This window comes from Lichenostomus cassidix, chromosome 1, assembly GCF_008360975.1.
Source record: "Lichenostomus cassidix isolate B80296 chromosome 1, HeHo_3.0, whole genome shotgun sequence".
NCBI lineage: Eukaryota > Metazoa > Chordata > Aves > Passeriformes > Meliphagidae > Lichenostomus > Lichenostomus cassidix.
In genome coordinates, this window is record NC_139479.1 from 18,740,180 (window position 1) to 18,757,838 (window position 17,659).

General features: G+C 40.4%; 1 protein-coding gene across 6 annotated transcripts in view; it reads left to right on the forward strand.

The window, feature by feature from the left end:
- ARHGAP6 (Rho GTPase activating protein 6) overlaps window positions 1–17,659 on the forward strand; it is a 319,510-nt gene that overhangs the window by 254,839 nt on the left and 47,012 nt on the right. The window lies entirely within an intron of this gene.

Consider the following 17,659-nt stretch of genomic DNA (forward strand, 5'->3'; position numbering starts at 1 on the left):
GTCTATGTAGGTCAGGTAGATCTTACCATAGAAGTGGGTTTGGTTTTTTTTCACTCTGTATTACTTTGTGAAGGAAGCCAAGTGTCACCAGTTCAGATAGGCAGTGAAGACATTTACATCAAATAAGATGAATCCCACCCCTAGAAAACAAGTTAATTTTCATAACAAAACATTGAACTCCAAGGAAACAGGAGATTTAATGAAAAGGAGAAGTTCAGCTATCGGAATCCTGATGCAGGATATGTTCATTTGGTAGACCTGTACGTAGGTTACTGTGGAAGAGATCTAAACCTCACAAATGATAAAGTTTCTGTTGTTTCCTGTAGGCTGGAGATCAAGCATAGCAGAGATAGCTGTTGTGCAGTCATCTGCAAATCAGGCTTTCCTGTTGTTTCTTTGCAGTTGTATACTTACATAAGGAATAACAAGGGATCGCTGAATTCTCACCTTTGACTCTGAGCAGAGGTGCTGTGTGGTAGCATATACACAGTAATGCCACAGGAGCAATTTTTCAATGAATCTATGTTAAGCAGAAAAAAGTTGTCCAGTCTGTGAAAATAATGATGTAGAAAAGAACAAGTGTGAAAGAGACATGCTTTTGTATTCGTTAACTTTTCAGGATCTGCAGAAAACTCCTGCCAAAACCAATAAAGTCCAGCTTCACAATTATAGCAAGGCATCAGTTTGTAGTGAGATGGGTTTAATCAACTTCTCCAAGCCTCACCAGCTCTCCTGGTCCCTCAAAAAAAAGTTAGATCAACAGGAGAACAGTTTTATAGGATAGGAACTGGATCGCTAAGGGCACTGCAATAATTTGACAGTCTGAACTGCCACTGGCTGCTCCTGTGGGAGCTGAAGATAGACATAAGGAGGTCCTACTATAAGGATGAGTGGTAATACCATCCAAGACAATAGAATATACACATTCCTAGAATGGCTTAGCTTGGAAGGGACCTTAAAGGTCATCTAGTCCAAACCCCTGCAATGAGCAGGGACATCTTCAGCTAGATGAGGTTGCTCAGAGTCCCATCCAACCTGGTCTTGGATGTTTTCAGAGAATGCCATATAAAAATACTAACGAATAGAGGTTAATGGAACTATTAACTTATTAGAAAATTTAGAAAGCTGTTTACAAAGTCATACTTCTCTGTGGCTCTTAGGTTGTTCTTCAAAACTTGCTAGAGAATTACTTTAGACCATGCATGTGTGCATGTGCCTGCTGGGCATTTGCTTCCTGCAGGTGTTTGAATCATTTCATTTACTGGTATAGGTATTGTGAAAAGTAAAAATTCATTGTTCTTGGCTAACAAGTGTTTGTGCCAAACATGCTTGAATGGAAGTTAAACCAGAGTACAGACACCTCTGCATTACCTCTACAACCACAGACATGCTGTTACTGGTTGGTTCTTCATAATGCTTCAGTCCTCCCATGCTCAGAAAGTCCCTTGGTCACAGCAAGTGCAGAGTTTTTACGTCTTCCAGGGCACATCTGGCTATTCCCACACTTCTGTAGGAATGCACAGAATGTAATACTTCATGTAATCCCTCTCCTTCGCTGTATTGCAGCCATTACCTTTAATGAAGAACATTACTAACATCTACTAGTAAAATATCCTGTTGTCACAGAGAATGGACCACTTCCCACAGGAATTTCTTTAATCAGTGTGTCATTTAAAATATGTTGCAATTGCACTGCAGTAGGTAATTAGAATAAATTCAAATTGATCAAGAGTTACTAGTTTTACATATGTGATGAGATGCTTCAGGTTTTTTTCTTGTCTTGTTTTTATGCCTTCCATATTTCAAATTCTGTAATCAACAACTTTTTTGCTCCCATGTCACTCCCCCATTTGCCACTAGAAACTTCCCTGGGTTAAAGTATAGATTGAAAGAGGATGTAATTTCCAGGCAGAGCATTACACAGTTTCTCTATCAATGCAAATTAATTTACTCATGTTCTGAATGGCTCAACAGTACCATTCTGGTGATGCTTCTTTGCAGTTCATGTTTAGAATATAGTGTGTTTTTTCTCATTTCAGGGAAGTCAATCTTTATAATAGGAGAAAAAATGGTGATGAAATTCACTTTAGGTGTGCTTACATTTTGGTGACATTACAATTCTGTGTTTGTTCTTGCACACAAGTAGTGAGAAAAATGAACCTTTTACAGAAGGTCTTCAAAAGGAAATGGTAACTCAAGTCTGATGGCTTCAGCAGAGTAAAACAGGGGTCAGAGCAGGAGAGGAGCTAATTTTCTTCTGTTTATTGGCTCCAGGTATCTCTTGAGCAGAAGGGCTATTGAATGAGGCTTGATTGGATCAGTTTCCTAAATACCTCATGTTTATAACTACTCTCTTTCATAGTCCTGTCCCATTTCACTGAGCCTGTGTTTGGAACAAGTGGTAGGAACTACTAGGACATTATGAGTTAAACAAATGAGGAATTAGGGCTTCAACCCTAGTTCAGCCCCTCAAGCATCTACCTGGGTTTTAAAGGTATGATGGGAACCTGTTGGTGAAGTGACTTAAATAGGATTTGGGATTCAGGGGTCACATTCACGTCTTCTCTTTATTCAGGGAAAGAGAATGACTGCTTATGTTCTTGCCAGTTCTCAACAGGATGTTCTGCTGTCTTCTCAGCTTTGTGGTGGGTTTGGAGGAGTTGTGGAGAGAGAGAAGAAATGAGAGCATTTGGGGGGTTGTATGTCGTTTAGTGGTGATTACGGTGCTGGCTTGACTGTTGGACTGGATGATTTTGAATGTCACTTCAAACCTTGATAATTCTGTGATTCTGTGACATTTTGGGAGAGAGAAAGTAATCCTTAACTTTAGTGCCAAGTCTGGTGCTCAGATCATTCATTTAGTTGTAATGACTATGATCTAAGGATCTAAATGAAGTCCCAGTGATTTAAGGGAAGTCATTTTAAGGGAAGCTGATGCTGCTTGAACATGTGCTGTTGCACATTTTGCATGCAAGTTTTGTAGCTAGTTCCACCAAGCATGTGACACTGTGCATCTGCTCACATGAAGTGAGCATTGGTCTCCTGTACAGCTTGTTTTCAGTAAGGTGGGTTTGAAGGAGCAGGGCTGGATAACTCAGCAATTGCAGACTGAGAGCTGAGACAAGCCTGTCTCTGAAATGAGAGAGAACATAGCTGGGCTTTCTGAATTTTTACCATTAATTTGTGTACTTTGCCCCCAATACATTCCAGTTAAGCTCTGAATAGAAATAGGAATTAAGAGTTACACAATTCTCTGCTTCTTGTTTATTTTGGCAGGGAGTACTTCTTTCAATCTGTTTTTTGCTTACATTACTCGCCATTGTATTTCATTATTCATTTTCCTTAACACTGAGAGTGACTATGATTTTTATCTGGGCTTGCATTTTTGTGAAGGCTCCAAACTGCTCTTTGTTTTTAATCACTGACCATGTAATATACTTTATAGGCTGTTGTGACAGTGGAAAACATCTAAGTAAACTGTAGCATATACATTGTGGAGTTACAGGCTTAGGGACTGGGTGCCTTTGAACTGGCATCAGTGTATCTTTTAAATGAAGAGTTTTATTAACACCCCTCTTAATGCCAACCTCTGCTGATTCTTCTCATATAAATACTGACTCTAACATGGTCTTATGAATCTGTGGATTTTCTTTCAATGTAGTAGAGTTCATGAAGATTATATTTAAGACAAGTAAGGCTGAGATAAATTCTTCACCTTTATGCTACCTTAGTAAATCTTGGATGTACTGTGTCAGACTGGTCAGAGATAAAAACTGTGTAACTTGCTGGTTTTCAGATTGAAACTTCCCACCTCTGCCTTCCAGTTCAAATCTTTTATGCAAAAATATATTTTTCCAAGGATTCTTTTTTTCATTCTCAGAAAACAAAACCAAGTATCTCTCAGTTTGGAAAAAAAAAAGGAAATAAAATTGAATTAATGTTTTAAGCTAGGAGAAGTCCCAGCTGCTGCAGGGTAGAGGTTGTCAGACACAGCCTCAAATTGTGCTACACAGGCATTTATCAAAGTGAAGGTGACAGTAGTTTTTCTAAGCAGAGAGATACAAAAGCAAGAAAAAAACTTCTCTTTTTTTAACTCCCGTTAAGGAACTTCGCAGAAATTTTTTGTAGAGATTTTTTTCTTTCAAATTTGCTTTTTTGCCACTCTTGAGAAAAGAAGAAAATGGGAATACATCAAGCTTGCAAGTATATAATTCTTCTAACATTGCAATGGGATTATTTGTTATCTTCAAAACTTGTGTAAGCTTTTAGAGGGATGTTCCTTTTTTAATTTTTGCTGTGAGGCAGTTTTTTTATAAAAGACTATGCAGTGCTCAGCAAATTGATTTCTGAGATTTGCTTGCATCACATAGCAGGTTTTACAGGTCTGTTTACATCAGGAAAGTTTCATTCAACTTACCTATTTCATCAGTTAGAGAGACAAACTAATAGTTTAAAATCAAAAGGTTTTACTTGTTACAAAACTCACTAGAAATAAATGTTTGTTTACTAAATTGTATTTTGGTAAATAGCTAGAAGATTTGATTGAGAAACAGCATGCATTTTCTTTGTGCTGTGTGAACACAACAGGTTTCATGGGGAATCAATGGCACTGATAATGTAACTATGAAAAAATGAGTGTATACGTTACCACATTTAAAAGAAAGATTCGTGTAACTTCTGAGAACCTGCCTGTTCTGAGATGTGTTTTTTGGAGAGAGAGGAAGGGAATGAGGACAGGGATGGACATTGAAGGAATGCTTAGCTGTGGAGTTCATTGGGCAGGAGTACTGAGAAGCAGGAGTCTTTCAGTTTCCTTCATAATGAAGGGAAGAGCTCTTGCTTAAATTCCTAAGATAAATGTCTTGGTTTGAAACAAACTGGGGGGGGGATTCTCCCGTGTTCCAGTGAGCCCCTCCCCCACCCAGGCCTGGAAATAACTTCCTTAGAGGAAAGTGAAAAGAAAAAAAATTACTCATTTAATAATACAAAACAAAATGCCACAAGGCATGGGAAAAGGAATAAGGACTTATTAAACCTGAGTAAACTGCTGATAAATTTTAGTGTCCTTTTTCTTTCCTTGGGCGTAGGCTTCCCCCTCCAGGGGTCCTGGAGGGCCAGGCAGAGTTGCTCCAGTGGCTCCCTGGAGGATTCTCGCCTACTGTCCTCTCGAGGGATTCTCCGATTTTTGGACGAGAAAGGAAGTTGGAAAAAGAACCCAAAAAGAAGACGAAGCAGCAACAGTCCCAGGGAAACAGCTCACTGCACAGAAGCTGGAACCACGAGGAATGTGTGTTACCTGTTACTCCCCCCAAGAGTCCTGGAACGGAGAAGAGGGGGAAAAAAACCAAAAACCCTCACCAGAGCAGCCTCAGCTCCAATTACTGGAGGGTTTTTTTCTTTTGGGCATGCAGGTGATAAAGGAATACACCATTAAGGGGACTGTCAGCCAGCCCTGTCAACCCCCAGGACATTCCACCCCTTATTGCTTATCGTCTGCTTAATGCCCAAACTAATATATATTCTAAACTCTACATACACACATTTGTACATACACATATACACAGCTATAGACAATTAATGGCAATGACATGCAGCAAACAATGGTATTTATACATGGTTCTCACCCAATACCATCTTTCCTTTTGGTACACATCGTGTTTCTCCATCCTTCTGCATTACCTACCATGTGCACCCTGGTTGCTGAGCAAAGACAACCCCATGAATGAGTTTGTCTTTACTCGAGGCAGAATTAATCCAAACAGTTTTCCCAAGAAATCTCTGACATGTACTACTGGGATCTTGTCTCCGTGCATGGTCTGTGGGGATTCAGATTGGGCAGGGTCTGCTCACTTTGTGGAATTTCAGGTATTGACTAACCAGGTGGCCTTTGCTAGATGCTGTTCCCAAATTTTGAAAGATCCCCCACCCAGTGCCTTCAAGGTGGTTCTTAACAATCCATTGCACCATTCCACTTTGCCAGCAGCACAGGTGCATGGTAAGGAATGTGGTACAACCACTCAATACCATGTTCTCTAGCCCAGGTGCTTATAAGGCTGTTCTTGAAATGAGTCCCATTGTCTGACTCAATTCTCTGTGGGGTACTACGTCTCCAAAGGACTTGGTTTTCAAGACCCAGGATGGTGTTATGAGCTATAGCATAAGGCACAGGGTAGGTCTCTAGCCATCCAGTGGTGGCTTCTACCATTGTGAAGCACATAGCATTTGCCATGGCAAGTTTGAGGCAGTGTCATGTAATCAAACTGCCAGGCCTCACCATACTTGTATTTTGACCACCTTCCACCACGCCACAGGGGTATGCCTGATAGCAGCACATGTCTCACAGTCATGGATAACCTGAGAGATACAGTCCATGGTTAAATCTGCCCCTTGGTCTTGTGCCCACTTACAGGTGATATCTCTGCCCTGATGGCCTGAGGCATCATGGGCCCATTGAGTTAGAAACAACTCCTGCCTGTGTTGCCAATATAAGTACATCTGTGAGACTTTCTATCTTTGCAGCCTGATCCACTTATTTGTTGTTTCAGTGCTCCTCATCAGCTCTACTCTTGGGGACATGAGCATCTAAATGGCAGACTTTCACCAGGTAGCTGTTCTACCTGGGTAGTGATGTTTTCCATTCTTCAACAGCCCAGATTGGTTTTCCTCTATGCTGCCAATTAGCCTTTTTCCACTGCTGTCTTTATCAAACATTTGGAAGAGTTCTTGTGCTTCTTCATTACTGATCAGAGTATAATCATGGAGTCCTCTCAGAAACTCGTTGAAATCAAGGGTTCTGCTGTTGTTACCATCCATAATCTGAAATATTTTGTGAGGTCCTTTGATGCCTGCAGATCCCTTTGCTGCAGGTAAAGTCTTCCTAGAGGGTCAGTAGTTTTGGACAGGTTTCTTTTTGCTTGGATTGCCATTTCTCTGTCATGCCTTGCTGTGCCTGGCATCTGCGATGCTATCCTGAACCTGGTCTTTCCACTCAGGGATGGTGTTGTGCCCCTCTGGAACTCGAAGCCCCGATTTTAGACAAGTGCAGGCCATATAAAGAAAATCTACTGGATAAAACACCAGGAAGGTGGCTTCTTTAACATTCAGGGGAAACTGAACATTTGCAAAAGGGGATTGCCATTTCTTTGTCATGCCTTGCTGTGCCTGGCATCTGCAATGGTATCCTGAGCCTGGTGTTTCCACTCAGGGATGGTGTTGTGCCTCTCTGGATATCTCAGCCCTGATCCTAGACAAGTGCAGGCCATATAAAGAAAACCTACTAGATAAAACGCCAGGAAGGTGGCTTCTTTAACATCCAGGGGAAACTGAACATACTCAAAAGGTGATGTGCATGATTTGAAGGGGAAGAAGGAGGAAACATCATCCCCTGTTCCTCCCTTAACAGACTGGGTGTAGTTACTGAATGTTGTGGTTTGACCCTGGCCAAATGCCAGGCACCTATGATATCTTCTCTCTCTGCTCTCCCCTGCCACAGCTGGGCAGAGGAGAGGAAAAAAAGTGAACACACAAAAGGCTCATGAGTTGAGATAAGGAAGTGGGAGAAGATGCACTGAGGGCAAAACGGGATGAAACTTCAAGTTGTGAAGTGATTTATTGCTAACAGAGTCGGAGGATAAATGAGAAGTAAAATAAAGCCTTTAAAGACACCATTTGTCCTCTCACCCCTCTCCTTCCTTCCTACCAGCAGCACAGGGGGACAGGATAGAGACAGCTCTCTGAGAACTTCTCTGGTGTGGGTCCAAATCTCACAAGCAGCAGCCTGTCTGAACGTGCTGCAATGAGAGCCTCCTCCCATGGGCAGATGGTCCTCCCAAAACTGCTGTGACATGGGTCCCTCACGCACAGGGTGCAGACCTCCAAGGCCCAGCTGTTCCACTTCGGGAGCAAGGCCTCTCACTCCACTAGGACTCCCACTGGATCACAGCCTCTTCCAGGCATCTACCCACTCTGGCATGGGCACCTCCCCATCGGCTGTGAGTGGATCTCTGAACCCCGCCATGGACCCCATAGGCTGCAGGAGGACAACCTGCTCCACCATGGTCTCACCACGGCTAGCAGAGGGTTTTCAGCTCCAGTGCCTGGAGCACCTCCTCCCCCACCTTCTCCACTGACCTTGGTGTCTCCATGCTGTTTTCCCTCATATATTCCCACCTCCTCTTCCTCCTCTAGCTAAAAAGAAGTGCGTGCTCACATTGTTTTGATTTCTTCTTAAGTATGTTTTCACAGAGGCATAACTAACATCTCTAATTGGACCAGGTTTGGCCAGCAGCATGTCCATCATCTTCAGAGCTATCAGAGACTGGCTCTGCTGGACATGGTGAAAACTTCCAGAACCTTCACAGAGAACCCACAGGAGCCATCTTTGTGGCTCACCTCCTCCCCCCCTTACTAGCAAAAACTGGGCCAAGCAAAACTAACAAAACCCCAAAGCAGGCCATTGAGGCTAGCACAGAGAAACAACAGAGTATACACATTTTTAACAGCTTCCAGTACTTCTGTTACCTTTTTGTAAATCATGCTACCAGACCCGTCAATATCACAAGCCTGATGTGGGTCCCTGCCCTGTAAAAGTTACCTGCCAGGAGCAAACTTGCCTCTATCTTTGAATAGTCAAACAGGCCTAGAGACATAATACATTATTGCATTAAACACATTATTACATTAAACCCCATTGCATTGGGGTACTGGCTGCTGTACCCCAATACAAAGTATTTAAAAACCAGATTGTATTTATTGTTTCTTTTCACGTTCCCATCCAACACACCAGAAAGTTTGTCCCAGTTTGAGACAAATGGGAGGGGATGGGGTGGGGGGGCATGAATGCTCCCACATTCCAGTGAGCCCCTCTTCCACCTGGGCCTGGAAGTAGTTTCCTTAGAGGAAAGTGAAAAGAAAAAAAACCTGTTTTTTTAACAGAACAAAATGCTCACAAGGCATGGGAAAAGGAATAAGGACTTAATAAACCTGAGTAAACAGCTGATGGATTTTAGTGTCCTTTCTTTTCTCCTTGGGTGTAGACTTCCCCCTCCGGGCGTCCTGGGCAGCCGGGCAGAGTCACTCCGGTGGCTCCCTCGAGGATTCTTGCCTGCTGTCCTCCCGGGCATATTCTGATTCTTGGACAAGAAAGCAAGTCGACAAAAAACATCTAAAAAGAAGGTGAAGAAGCAGCAGTCTCAGGGAAACAGCTTCTTGCCATGCAGCAGCTGGAAGCAGGAGGAATGGTTTAACCTGTTACTCCCCCCAAGCGTCCTTGAACAGAGAAGAGGGAAAAAAAAAACCCTTGCCAGAACAGCCTCAGCTCCAGTTACAGGAGGGTTTTTTTTCCTTCTGGGCATGAAGTGGACTATAGCAGAATACATTGTTATTTACAGTCAGCCCATGACAATAAATAATCAAATATTTCCATATACAAATATAATGAAAAGTTAGGGGAGATAGAGTCATGACCAGTGTTCTTCATTACTAGGCTGTTTGCTTATTTAGATAACTTGGCTGTTGTGGATTTAGGGTACTGCTCTTAAAAATTCAGATCCAGAGACTGCTGCTTGCATATATTTGATGTTATGTCCCATAGAACTTAAAAATTCTTTTTTAAAAAAATTCTGTCTAATGTAGCTTCCTTAGGAGTAAACTTGAAATAGCTATTGACATGAAATACATATAAATATGTTTGTTGTTTTGTCTCTATTAGTGTTAGACATGAAAACTGCATTAATTTTTAAACATTGCTCATGAGGCAGAGAGAATCAATATTGGGAAGTGAAATACACATAAAAAGCTCTAGAACAGCTTTGCAAATTCAGGTGTGTTTGTTTTATTTTCCAAAATATTTGAGAGAACACCAGTGTACCAGAGATATTTTTGGTTGTCTTCTGCCAAAAATCTTTAATACTTTATGTAGTACTTACCCTTTGATTATGAATACCCATCTAGGCTGTCCTGTGATTCTATAGCAGCTTAAGAATTTGTGCTTTATCATGGTTCATAACCAAAGAATAATTGCTAATAAATATATGCCAAAAACCCACAAACTTCTGAACCTTTATTAAGAATACTGACATTGCAGCCTACTTGTTTCCATGTTCTGCTTGCCTTTGGCAGAGCTTTGCCAACATATAAGACAAGTATAACATATTCTTCTAGTATAATTCTTCAAAAATTTCAGTTGAAAATCAGACTTACTTCTGTTATCTTGTGTGTGTTGCTCCTTTCAGAAGGGAACATTAGGGAAGTATTCCTGAGGATTTTTTCTTGCCTTAGGTAGCAACATTTTCTCTAGTTTTTTCACTTGCATGATTTAAGTGGAGTTGTGGTTGGTGCCAGAAGTGTAATGTCTCTAGATACAGATTAGAAAAGATAAAGTGACTCCAGATAGATTTATTTTATCAGAGCTGTGGTACTATATATATCTTTGTATTAGGCTTTTACACTGAAAAGGCTGCCTTGAGATTTAATGGACACCTAATCTCCTGCTGAAGGTTTTCAAGAATAGATCAGACAGATGTCCATGTGACTGTTTCTGTGCAGGAAGTCAACCCAAGCTGCAGAGCTCCTCGTGTCTTTTTCCTGTGTGGTTTACATTTTCAACACCTGTTTCTGTTATGGTTGATGATACAAAGGACAGATAATTACTACAGAGAGACATTATTAGAAGTAAAATCCATTGGTCATTTTTCAGAGGGATAACAGCTCAGATATTTGAGCCACCAAAGTGTCCCGTGAGAGACCTGCTGCACCATGATTTCACTTCCTGCACCAAGCACTCCTCTGTCATTTCATATCTTCATCAAGGCTCTGAGCAAGAATATAGTGGACCAGTTTAATTAGTCCCGGAGGGAATAAGTTATGAAGGCAGTTTGATTTTCTTGTATGACTTCTTCTTCAGGGGTGAGAGTCTGAGCAAAGACTCACACAAAGGTTTCATAACAACAAGGTGATGCTTAGAAGACAGTGGAGACCTTGCTGCACTGAACCATCTCTATGACCACTGGCTGGTCTCCTGAATTCCAGAGGGTTAGAGGAATTTCCTCTTCATTTGAGGAGCTCAACTCATGCTCACGCTGAAAGCAATGTGGGGGGAAAGATCTGAGTGAGAAGAAACTTGTTTGCTTCTTCACCTGCCAGTACAGGTGTGCAAGTGAGTTTATTGATACACAATAAATCCCATGCCAGTTACATGCTGGTGATTGTATCTGTTCTGACCCTGGCCCATCCTGGCCCTCCTTATCAAATCCAGAGTCATTTTGACTGGCAGTAGGATCAAACTACTTTCTCCCCTCCACATTATAAAGTTACTTTTTATTTAGGTAGTTGAGGCCAGGACACAGTCAATCTCCACCCCCCCACCCCCTTCCTTGCCCCCAGTGAACTGAAGGCAGTTTTAGAGCTCTTGTATTTTTCTATCTCAAACTATAGAATTAAGGCTCCTGTTCGGTTTTCCTTTGGTGTTTTGTATTTTTTTACAGTACAGCTAAAGTATTTTCATTGACTGTAGTTGTTTTATTAGTTTAGATGGTTTTTGACCTTTTTTTTTTTTTAATCCATTTTAATGTTGACAGTTTTCATCAGTGTTCAGTCTTCCTCAAAGCTTTTAAACCTCTGCCCATCACTGGTTTCTGAGTGTCATCTGCTTAGAGAGACAGGCAGCAGCAAGGTCCCTGATGGATCACAATCTATTTAAGTCAGGAACTCACCTATCTTTAGAGATTCGGGAAATTCCTGTTACACTGTGGATACTGCTATAATGTGGAAAAGTAGTGTCTATATTTTGTCTTGCACCTGCTACTTGACATTACTGTTTCATGAATCCTGTCATCAGGATCAGTGTAGCAAATATGCCCTCAAGCATAGGAGGAGTGGTTCCCTCTAATTTCAGTGTGCCTAGACACATTTTTTTCTTCCAGTATTGAGACAAGACATGTGCTCCAATAAAAGACCTGTACCACTCTCTCTGACTTTTTAAAAGGAATTTGTTGGGGGGTGGGAGGAAGGGTTTTAATATAATTTTATTAGATTACTTTGACTTGGGATTTCTTATGACACAGGAAATCCTGCACTAATGTAGTTGCTAAAGCATGCAGAGCTTTCTATGAATTGAAAATCTGAGTCTGTCTCTATACAGGGAAATCAGACCTTGCATCCTGTATCTGTTCTCCCTTTCTTGGAATTTGCCTGCTTTTTGCTGCTCTCCACTGACAGCCACATACAAGGACATTTGTCCCTTCCTTTGTAATCATCCAAAGGCTGCCAGATAACTTTGCATGGGTTTTTTGAGATATTTCCATCATCCCTTCTATGTATGGTTGCAGCTGCCTTTTTGCTCTAGCAATAGAAAAATGGCATAGAAAAATATTTGAGCAACTGTTTATTTTCATGCCAAAATGATTTTTTTTCCTCAGGTCCACCAAAAGATTTTACAAATCAGCTCCTAAAAATTATAATTTAGTGTTCTGATTTTTCATGTCTTCTATAACTCATTGGCTGTCTTACTCCTCAGAGTTCATGTAACACAGCCATTTTAAATGCGTTATTAGTTTAAAAACACTTAAATTATTTATAACTATATATGTTTTCATTACAGTAAGAGCAAATTAATTAAAGAGGGTTTTTTTCCTGACTTTTCCAACACAATTATTTCTAGTCAATAGTCCAGATGCAGAAAGATTAAAGAATACATTAAAAAAAGAAATCAAAATAAAAGATAAGATAGGAAACTTTATTCTTGGTTTTGTTGTGGTGGTTTGAAAAATTCTGCAGCTCTTAAAAATTCTGTTATTTTAAGGATATTTATACATGGCTTGCACAAACAAAGCAGGCATCCTCTTTGTACTTGCTGAAGTGTTTCTTTCGGTGCAGCTGTGCTGTGTTCATCTCTAAGACCTGCAGCTTCCTGCACAGCAGGAGTGCAGTGGCCTGGACAGGCCTGGGAAGATGCTGCTTCCCAGCTCTTCTCCTTGCAGGGGTGGGCTTGGACATCCTCCTCCGTCTGGCTGTGGCTTCAGGAGCTCTGACCTTGCTCCAGAGCCCAAATCCCATATTCTCTATCAATTTAGGTTTGGCTCTCACACTTAGAATACATTGCACCTGCATTTGCTAACCAGTTAATGCAAGTCCCTCGTGACAGAGACTCATGGAAGAACATATTTGAAAATACAAAGGGAGTTACTGCTTTACAACATATATACTTAGAGACTAATGAAATCCTTAAATGCACTAAGGAACATGTAGGCAAATGGAGTGGAAATGTCTTGTTTTCTTATGATTCCTCTAGCCACAGGAATTGAGTAGCATTCCCTACTAGAGCAGTAACCAAAGTAAGTTGTTGTTTTGTTGGTTTTGGTGGCACTGGTGGTTTTGGGTTTTCATCCATGTTTTTTTTTTGTTTGTTTGTTTTTGTTTGGTTTTTTGGTTGCTGTTTTTGGGGTTTTGTTTTGTTTGTGGGGGTTTTTTGGTTTTTGGGTTTTTTTTGGTTTTTGGGGGGTTTTTTTGGTTGTGTTTTTTTATTTTTGTGAAGAGGAGTTCATACCTGTCTCACTACAGTTACAGTCTGTATTTTCCAACATGCAATGTTTTTTGTTCAACAAGCTGGGTCGTGGCTCTTTCTGACAGAAACAGACCTTGCAAATAGGTTTCAGTAGAAATAGTGCATTTTCTAGATTTGGGTGTAGTTTGGAAGTACACTTTTCAGATTTATTTTCCTGGAAGACAGGGCAGTCTACTGGTAATATGCTCAGCAGGTATAAATTGATATATCACCTTTGCCTTCAGAATAGCTGGGCAGTACCAGCAGATGTGTATCAAAAATCTACTAGCAGCTGGCAAGTAAATTATGTAGGGTTGTTTATTTGTTTGTTTAAATTTGTATCAGAACCACAGGTTATTGTAAACTGTTATTTGATTAATAAAACCATACTTCCTGCAGCTTTCTTTTGAAGTAGGTGATATTTCGAGCAGTTTTGCCTTCTAGGGGGGTTCCACAGAAACTTATGAATACTTTCTAGATAAATAATTTAATTACCCTACCAGTATGACCAAATTGTTACTGTTCAACAGTAAAGAAAATGTGTATAATGCAGCTTTTACACTTCCAGCAGCTGCATTTCCTAAACCTGCACAGCTGGACTTTGTAATTCCTCCATGTTTCATTTTAACAATTGGCAGTGCCTTAGCCCAGAGGGACTGAAGCCTAGGTCTGAAGAAGATGCACTAACCGCAGGTTACCGAAGAGTCTGCTGGGATGTGGAAGAGGTGAATGAAAAGCACACTTTTGTCTAATGGTTGTGGGTTTTCTCAAGTGGGTGTATTGTATACACTGTGAGTTGCTGAGAACATTGTTTCCTGCGCAGTTGACTTTCCCCACAGCTCTCCTGGTTTCTCACTGTTGCCCTGAGAAGGGTTTGGGTCAGGCAGCACTCCTGCCCAGAGAGCTGCAGTGCTCCAGCCCTGGTCCCACCTGTGCACAGCCCAAGGGGAGGGACATCCCTTCTCCTGAGGAACTGGCTTTGACCTCAGCTCTGCCCTTTCCTTGGTGTTTCTTCTGCCATAAGCACATTGACCAGGAACTTCTCAGAGGGAAATGCTGAAGGCTGTTTGCTGCAGCAGAGGAAGCAGCATGTGAGAGCAAAGCTGCCTCCGCTGTGTGTGTGGTGCCTTTGGCAAGCAGCCCAACCCTGATGCTGTGAGCTGAGGTGAGCATCTACAAGCAACCTGCCAGCTGGAAGGTCATGACTGCACCTGAGGGATATTCTTGAAAGAATATGGCTCTTCTTCCATCAGCTGCTAGCTGACAAGCACAAAGAAGTGCTGATTTAAGTCAAAGTGAAATAAAGCAATCAACATAGGCCATAAGGAATAACAGGATGTTAATCCAAGGCATCTGAATGAATATAGTAATCTGCTTCACTGATGGAGATCTTGTGTGTGTGTGGCTGAGGCTGGGTGAAAGGGTGAGAGTGATAAGAAATACCTGTAGGCTCAGCCTTTCCCTTTTCATATTGCTTTATGTGCCAAAATCTGTAGCTTCCATTTCTCTGGTTGAATTTTTTTATCTTCCATCTGCGTTGCAGCTGGCAGTGCTTTGGAAGTTACTGCATGGGGACAGGGCATTTCAACAAGTTTTTAAAAATAAATATTTCAAGATGGACATTTATAGTCACAGAAATGGCTAAGTAAAACCAGCACACTCTTCTTCAGCAGAGCAGCCCCAAGTGCATATTCAGAAGTAAATTTGCTTTGTATAGAAACCCAAAGAAGTGGCTGCAACCGCAAACTCTGTGCAACTGTCAATGAATGAAGTGCAGCCTTGTCTTTATTGTGCTCTGTCAGCAGAATTCAGCAGTGTTTTCTGATTGACAGTCTCAATTACTTGCAGTATTGCAGAGGCCAGAGAGACTGCAGCTTGACATTTAGCACTCAGGCTGGCTGTGGGAGGCTGGCACTGCGGAAATTAGTTGCTTTCGATGAGTGAAGTGAACCAATGAGTGCTCAAGAGAGGTCAGGCTTGGTGCTTTGTGGTGCCATTGGTAGTAATTTTCAAGACAGAATTGATTGCCATTTCAGAAGATATATTCTATTTTTTGTTCTTTAAATGCTGTTAGATGCAATTGCTAGTGGTTATTAACAAAAAAGCCCATGAATAGAACTAGAATTAGAGTTACTATTAAGAAGTATTTTAGAAATCTCACAATATCAACCTTTTTATCCATTTCTGTTTTGATAATTGAGCTATGGGTCTGGTAATAATTTCTCAGATAGCTCCTCTTTTTATGCTGTATGAAAATAACCCTTAATTGTAGATCACGACAAACATTTTTCCAAAAATGGACAAGAAACTAATTTTTCTTAAGCAAAGGAAGTTGCCAATAAAGGGAGAGGGGAGCTCTCTTTGTTCTACAACCCTGTGAGCAGCAGATCATCGCTTATGGCAAAACCCAACTATGTTAAATTAAAGGATTTGTATGAATTTATGAACTATGTTTTTGATTAATAAAAAGTGTCCTTGCATGTAAGTAACATAAAAGGAACACCGATTCTTATAGATAATCCACTAGCCCATGTATAAGGAAAGTGCTGAAGAATCCTGGTTTTGTTACAGGTTCAGTTCACTTCAAGCATACATGACAGGATATTTTTTCATGATCTGAAGCCTAATACTGTAACATTGTCCCAAATATTGTGCCTAATAGTGTCCCAAAAATTATGTAAAAAGCTTGGATGCTGTTGTACTTTTTTTGCTGCATATTATATTAATTATTAAAAATGTATTGGATTAGGGTTCACAGGATATTGACTATCAAGTGACATAATCTGAAACTGTTGGCCAAGAGTTCCTGAGTGTTAACTTTGTGTGCCATTAACTGTAAAATTTTGAGCTAATTCCCTATACCTAATTTGTGATGCTTTAGCTTATGCTGAGCAACACTTCTACCTACCAAATAGACCTGTTTATTTCCATAAATATAAATTGAATAAAGTACTGGAAGTAAATAGTAACAAGATTCAACTTACACTCCCTCTCTTTAAGTCTTGTAAGGTGCTGGTAGGTGGTCTTGTCCAAAGCAACAGAACAATAATAAAAAAAAAAAACAAACATACAAAGTTCTCTCTCTTTGTTTCTTTTCATTTTTTTAAACTGTTGAAGCTGAAGTTCATATATCCTCAGCATGAAAATGACTTCTTATTATGCACTTTGTAGAACCGTGGTCTGTCTCACTTAAAGAGAAATTTAGGCCCTGAAATCATCTGTAGAAAATCTGGAATTTTATAGTGTATATGCTAAAAAAAATGGTGTTAGTGATGACACTGCAGGTGAATTTCAACTTTAACCCAAAATATTTAAGTTTTGATAATCTCAGAAGTCAGATTGCTCAATTCTTGTCAAAAATCAGTAGATCAGTACAAATAATCTTGCAGTCTGTAGGCTGTGTGGTTCATTGACAGAGTCCTAAAGAGATGACCTAATTGTTCAAATATAAAAGTCTTTTTGTCATTAACTGAACCTGGAAGTGCTCACCACTTTGGAAAAACAGGTCACATAGCAATTTTGTGTGCACTCAGGAGTTTGATTCTAGACTCCTGGTCTTTTTAAATATTCATTGTGCTACTCCTAATACATTGATGCCCAGGGAGTGATGTATGCATTGCAGTGAAAAATGCAGCAAACATATGAATTAGTAAGTACTGAACAGATCAAGTCCATTTCTGAAAAACAAACTGATCTGCATAGCTGCCTGGACAGGTGTCCTTCAGGAAAAACAGAGTTGGTTAGCAAAAGGAAAAAAAACCACGCAGCTTCATTACTTTGACAGTTGTCATTTGAGTGTTTCTTTAATCTTGCTAATGTTCTTGAGTGGAATATGTTGAAAGAGGAGTGTATAGTTGATCTACAGAAAGAAGACATAAATTGACAATTATATACACCAAAGTCCAGACAACAGCCCAAAAGCTTTTATCACTATGTGGTTTAAACATTTTCAAAGTGAAAATTAAAAATAGCAGTCCATCTATATCTAACAGCACTTCAGACTGATACAGTACTATTTTGCATAAATATTTTCTAATTAATTAAAAACATACAGTAGGTATTAATCATGGGTAATAATGCTTTGCCTGTTTCTCAGGCATGCTTTGGATATTAATTATA